Source organism: Arachis duranensis, chromosome 6 (genome assembly GCF_000817695.3).
Source record: "Arachis duranensis cultivar V14167 chromosome 6, aradu.V14167.gnm2.J7QH, whole genome shotgun sequence".
NCBI classification, from domain to species: Eukaryota; Viridiplantae; Streptophyta; class Magnoliopsida; order Fabales; family Fabaceae; genus Arachis; species Arachis duranensis.
In genome coordinates, this window is record NC_029777.3 from 4938783 (window position 1) to 4946243 (window position 7461).

Below are 7461 nucleotides of genomic sequence, written 5' to 3' on the forward strand. Positions count from 1 at the left end.
TTTTCGGATCCCATTTTATATGAAACTTGTTTCGAAAGACAATCGGGTCCGTGAAGTTTATACAGTTCGAAGAACGGATGAAAAATCATTTAAAACGAGAAAGTTATGTGCGTGTGAAGTTCGGTGCAAAAACCTGATTTTATGCAAACTTAACAGCTTTTGAGGAAAAGGAAGTGTCACGTATGTGACATGCACGCTCGACGCCAGATATGCCCACTGTTTTGTAATCTCACGTACATAGACGGTACACGCGATGCGAGCACTTCCCCTGTTTTGCAATCTCGCGTACGCGGACATAGTCTCGTGTACGCGAGCCCTCTGTTTTGGGCAAAATGAGATTTTTGAGTGTTAAGTCAATCCTCTATCTTTTCTAACTTTTTTAACACCTGTTTAAAATCCGTTAACAAGTCTTCAAGCTTTAGAAAAAAGGTGGGCGTGTTGAAGAAGTTAAATGGAAAGTTAGGAAGAGATTGAGAAGTGAATGCTTGAGTTGTTAAGGCGATGAAGTGATAAATGATAAATGATCTATAACTAATAGCAATGATGATAATGTTGAATGAGTTGAGATGAGATGAGATTGATATTGACATTGATGATTTATGATTGAATGATCACATGATTTATGCGTTTGAAGATTTTTGAGACATTCGTTGACCCCTGTATGTAAGATATGACCGGACACTTTAACTTTCCGGGTTCTCCCATGGGCATGCATATACATATAAATTTGAGATTGAAGTTTTGTCTCCCCCATAGATACGTTTGGGATATTTTCCATGGATAATTTTGAGCTTGAGGATGCGCGTACAGAGGGACTGTCCACGATTAGCTACCAGGACATGTCAGGCTGGTTATGTAACCGACAGATGATATTATCAGTCATAGGACAGGCATGCATCATATGCATTTGAATGATTTGCTTGAGTGGCCATTATCTTGGTTTGCCTAATTGCTTGACTGTGTTCAATATGTTAATTGCCTATTTGCTGTTTTTGCATTTATTTGTGTTTTTCTTTCTTGAATTGTATATCTGTGCAACTGAGAGACCCATCGTATGGCGAAGGTGTAACGAGAGTAGTTTTATTGGTGTTTTGGAGAATTGGAGGAGGTAAAAGTGAAGTGTTGAGTTAGGATTAGATTTAGAACTTGAGAACCTTAGACAGTTCACCTAACTTCTGGTTTAGTTTATTCCTTAAGTTTTAAATCTGAGTGTCAGAGTTCTAGGATTACCTCTGGCTTTCTTGGGATCTTATATATTATGTACGTTGGCACATTTACCATGTTGAGAACCTCCAGTTCTCACTTCATACATATGTTGTTGTTTTCAAATGCAGGTCGAGATGCACCTCGGTGAGCATCCGGAGGTTCCTATGGCAAACGAAGTGGGGATGTTATATTTGGACTGTTGGTTATATATTTATGTTTATAGATTTTCCTATGTATATATATAACTTATGTTTAATCCAGTTAGAAGTTTTTTGGAGAATTAGGTGCTTTCTTTATATATTTTGGGATATACTTATATACATGTATGTATGTACATATTTTTCGGCCGGCCTTGACTTCGCAGGTTGAGTCTGGAGCTTGATATTCTATATATTTTGAGTTTCTGCTCTTATTATATATGTATGTGTCTTTAATTTCTTCGTGCTCAAGTTTTCGATACGCGAGCGATGTGCTTTTTTTTGCGACTTGTTGCTTAAGCTTTCTTTCAAGACTCCTTGATTATAAATTCCTTTCAACTAAACTATATATATATACTTTTGAACATATATTTGTATATTCCTCTTAGAGGTTTTGATTATGGAGAAACACGATGTATTTTGGTGTACTTTGGGTTGTAATATTGCTTCGTGAGTGATACGGTTATTGTTTTGTTACTTTTTCTTCACAGGCTCTTCGTTATGATATTATTATTCGATAAGTATATGTATATTTTTTTTGTTTTAGGTGTCGTAATATCTCACCACCTCTAATTTAAGACTTGAGCGTAAAGCTCCATTAGAGTGTTACATTGCTAATCTCCGACGTAAAATTCAATGGTATTCAACATTTTTCTTATAGCGAAAAAACAAAAAAAATGGAAAAAGATTTAACACACATTTTATGAGACCTAAATAAAACAACATTGTTTTTTTACAATGGCCATGAGAAATGCTTTGTCCACTAGCTAGAGGGTTTGATCTGTCCATGTCCATTTCACTGTACGTGAACATTTAATGATCATGTGTGCGAATTAATGTTAAACTTAGTATTTGATATTATTCACAAACGAAAAAAATTAACCAAAGACTATATTGATTAATAAAGATAAATGTTAAGAATATAATTGTGCATTAAAATTTTTTTAGAGATTAAAATATTTGTTTCTACAAATTTTAAGAATTGATTTGAGTAATTGTTTTTTTTACGTTATTTACTAGGATAATTTTTTTTTTATCAAATATATGAAAACTCGAACCCGCTGGTTGGTCAAGTGGATTGGACTGATCCAGCCTCAGCTGGGATTTGAACCCGGGTGCAGCTTGATGAGAGGCGAAGAAATTCTCCATCTGTGCCAAGCCTCAGCTGCATTCTTTTATTGATATTGCCCCATCTATGACATATTTTTGTCGAAGTTGTTTAATTCAATTTAGGTCTGAGGTGACCAAAAGAATTTTAAAACTGATTAAGCCCAATACTTTTAAAAAGACATATCCTTTGTAACCAAGTGGACTTAAGCTTTTTTAAGCTCATGAAAAAGCCCTTTTCGTGCAGAATAAAAAGCCCTTATTTAATTAGCTACCCAATTTGGGTGGAACTGGGTAGTAAAAGAAAGTAAGAAACCCTCTTTGGAGAAGGTGGAAAAAAGACGAGAACAAGCAGGCTGAACATTTGATTTACATTATTGTGTATTCTTAGATTTTGCAGTATTGTTCCTTGTGTACCTCTGTTTTCTTTTTCTTTTTTTTTTTGTCAGAGTGATTGGATAACTCTAATCCTAGATATCCGAATAGATTGAATAACTCTTAATTTTATTTACACACTTTTCACATATTTTATCACATTTTTTCCTCAATTGCTTTCTAGTGCGAGATGTGTAATTTGATCTCATTTAAGAGACTTAAAAAAAAAAAAAACTTGACTAGGTATATAATTCGATACTACTATATAAGTATCACTTATTGATTTATTAGGCTACTAATTACTACACTGATTTTCCAAAAGGAACGACAATGTAATAAACTAATAACACCTTTAGCCGATTTTTTATGATTACTTAATAACGAATCATATGTGGTTGTATATTTAAGGAATGGGAAAATACGAGGAGCCAATGAAATACATATACAATGAAGGTTTATGGAGTATTAGAGATATAATTATTAGTGTTACTTTTTTTCATCAGCTGAAGTTTTTGGAATGAGTGGTATCATGACATGGTATTAGAATGCTAAATCTGAAATGTCAAGAGTTCGATCCTTGATAAATTCCAAAATCAATTTAATGTTTATTATACCTAGTAAACAAAGAAATTAACTTTTTTAAACTAATAATTAGTAAACAAAGTAATAAATGAAAAGAGAAATTTAAAGCAAAGGAGAAATGTTATTTAATTATTGGCTGAAAATATTGGTTTTCAATCGATTATTCATTATCAAGTTTTATTTATTAATTTTTTTGTGACTAAGTTTTATTTATTAATTGTTTAATATACACGTATTTCTCTTCTGTTTTTTATATATACTTAAACACTTTTTGAATCTATGTACACATTAACTCGTAAAAAACAAAAGATGTGTGTGAGATTCAAATTGTGATCGGAAAAAAAATTACTCGCCGTATCATGCTGGACCCGAAAGCTTTAGTGGGGCGGGGAGGGGGGCTCCTTTTTTTTTTTTTATGTTATAAGAGCCGAAAAACTAAACCTAACTAATCCTAAATAGCCACATTCTTAGCTGAGTAATTTCTCTTACTTTTGATTCCTCTTTCTTATGGTTTATTGGTTATCAAATTATAGATTTTATTTTTCATTTTAATTAACTTGATGACAATATGTTTTTTTAAAAAATTTTAAATAAAAAATTCTTAAGCGAGACATGGTATAAAATTTTTCGATAATTATTTTTAGTAGTAGAATGGGATGGATATATTCATTTGTCATCTACACTGCATTGACACAGACAAAAATTAAATTAAGTTTATATATTATATTTTGTGTAAAATATACTAAATTTAGTTATGATTTAGTATTATATTTGGTTTAAAAAAATATAAAAATTAAAAAATTAATTTAAAATTTACAAAATTAAATGAGAGTATTTAAAAAATAAAAAAAAATTGTAGTTTTTATCTTTAAAAATTTCAATCATTCATATTTTTACTTTTTAAAAGTATTGAAGAGATTAAAATTTTATATCCGGATACTAAAATTTTAATTTCAGTATCTAACTATCAAAGACAATACTAAATTTCAGCGTTCTAACCTTCAAGCCCTATCCTAGATACCTTGAAAACGAAGTCATATCGTTAAATAACAGCGATCTTTACTTGTATGTCCGATTTCTAAAATGAGTGGCACTAATATTTTTATGGAGATAAATGTGAGTGATCATTTCTTAGGTATTAGGATATTGTTTTGTAATTAATGAAGATAGAAGCAAAGCGCGAAGGCATGAATTGAATGGAGTCTTTTGAGTGTGCATATTGAAGGCATCATTTTCGGAAATGAGAAACAACAAAATTGAAGGAAATTTCTGAGGGCGGGGAAAAGTGGTAAATAATAATAGAGAGAGAGAGAGAGAGAGTAGGTCCTAATCCGCATTTGGCGCTGCATAGTGTGAAGTGTGAAGAATGCAAAAATGGGCTCCACAGATGCAGTTTCGTTTGGGCCCCCAATTGTCCCTTATTGCTCTCAGTCACACTCACGGGTCCAACATCTCTATCTTGTCCCTTTCACTGGAAACCACACTGCACCTTCACCTTCATAATTATTATTATTAATTATCATTAACTAATAAGCACATTAAACCCCCCTTTCAATATCTCCGACCGTACCTTCTCATTCACCTCAATTCAATGCTCCACCAACGATCTATTCTAACACATCATTCTGCCTTTAACAAAAACCTACATGGATTATTAATTCTATGTATAGTTATGTTATCACTAATTTTTTTACTCACTTGGTTCTTGGTTGAATAATAGTACATTATCACATTAATATTGTTGTTGGTGACTCATCATGAGCTTCAAAATCGATGTGTTTAGAGATTTTAGGTTTCAAGATTATTTCTGAAGCATTAAAGATTACTAATAGTCAGAGTTTGACTTCTTTTTTAAAGGAACACATATATACAGCTTTTCAATTTTTGACAAAAATGTCAATATGATAGGTTGATTGAATGTCTGGTGATAAATAATAATTCATTGAAATTAAAGATGAAACAATTTTTTGTATATATAAGAAGACCGAATAATTCACGCATTACTATTTCAGTTTATCTATATATAATAATCTGTTAATTTAGATTAATGATTTGAAAAACCTATATTTTGATTAAATAATAATTACCAACTAACTAACTAGTTAAATAATAAATAACTATCCACAATAATTAACAAACCAAAAAAACCATATTACATGCAATATTAAAAGGTCGAATTAATCAACTTGGGTTACATTGGTCGAATAATTAGGTCATTTATCCGTTTAAACAAATGTTGAAGGTTCAAAGTCTTTGACCTTTTGAATTAGAGAATACTGTAAGAAACAAAAAAAGAGGTTGAATTTCCGATTGAAATATATATTATGGTAGAAACTCAAATGCAGTCGACTTCAGATGAAGTTGACACCTGAGAGCCGTTAGATAATTTGACCGATTTGACTAAATTTTCATCTAACAGCTCTCAGATATCAACTTCACGTGAAGTCGACTTCACCTGAATTTTCACCATATATTATACATAGAAATAGGGATTATGAAGAAATTATGAGTGTAGCCAAAGTAACTAATAATTGTAGTGTAAACCTTTTGAAAGCACTTAATAATGGTCCCCAAATGATTTATATTGGGAGGCGACAATTGAATCTGGAGGGGCTCCGTGCAAAAGTTTATGCCCTTTTTTCTCATTAATTCATTCATTCGTTCTAAAAGGCTTAATCATCATTGCATGCCCAAACTCAGCCTTCAGCTTTATGGCTTTTCTTTTTATCATTATTTACCAAACATCAACAAAAAGAACGCCATAATCTCCATAAAGATCTAAACATTGTGTCATTTTAAGTTTTTGTGTATACATGCAAAAGAAAATATATTTAGAAAAAGGAGAGGATATTATTGGCAATTATGTAAAGGAAAAGAGGAATGAGATTGAATTGAATGCGTTACTTTTAAATAGGGTTTCAAAAGTTGCACATGCTGGGGAACACACCACTCAGCAGCTTCGTATCATTTTGCTACCATCCCTACCTTGGTCCCATTGTTTACCAAAAAGATTCTCCCCCACACCACAGCCCTAACTAGCATAATTCTTTTAATTTAGATATTATATTACTAATTTTATTTATATTGTAAATAAATATGACTGGACCCAAAATTATTTATAGCAATAATAAGGATTTTGAGACCATTTTGTAGCCAGTGTAGGCATAATTGTGTGCCTCACACGTACCCTTTTTTTTTCTGACAACAATATGATGTTAAGCTAGGTCTGTTTTGTGTATAATCTATGACACAAAAATGAGAATATAGAAATTGAAAATATAGACACAAAGTATTAATATTTATATATTGTATTTGACAAAACATGCAATGAAAAAAATACATAACAAAATAATAAAAAATCTATACTACCCAAATAAACAATAATTAGCTTTACAACCTCTATCATCATATACCAACTAAAAAAATTAATCCAAAAAAATTTTATTATTGTCAAGACAAAAATGATAGAAATACAGACTCAAAGAAAAAAAAACATCAACAACATAATAGAAACGTGATGACACAGATTTAAAGAGAGGAAGATAAAGATAGTAAAAGTGGAGAGGAGAAGTGAAAGCAAAAAGAGTCTAAGAAAAAAAGAGGAAGACGATGATGACAAATAATGATAACGACGATAATGACAATAAAGCAAATTAGGCGATGGAGTGTCAAATTCAAAAGACGACTCAAAAATGAAGGCAAAAATAGCAACACGATGATAAATTATAAAATAATGTAGAAATAGACAGAAAGTGACACAGAGATGGATGCAAAGGGAGAAAGACGAGCCAAGACAAACCAAATAAAGAAAAAAAAAGGTAAAATAAAAAATTCAAAATAGAATAAAGATAAAATTATCAAGAATATTTTCATAATTTATGTTTTAGTTTTAAAACAGTCTAGCATCTCATAATTAATTAGTAGACATATGTCACTATATCTAAGTCTGAGCATATCTATTAATTATATTTTTTTAATTTTTTTTAATCGTAAT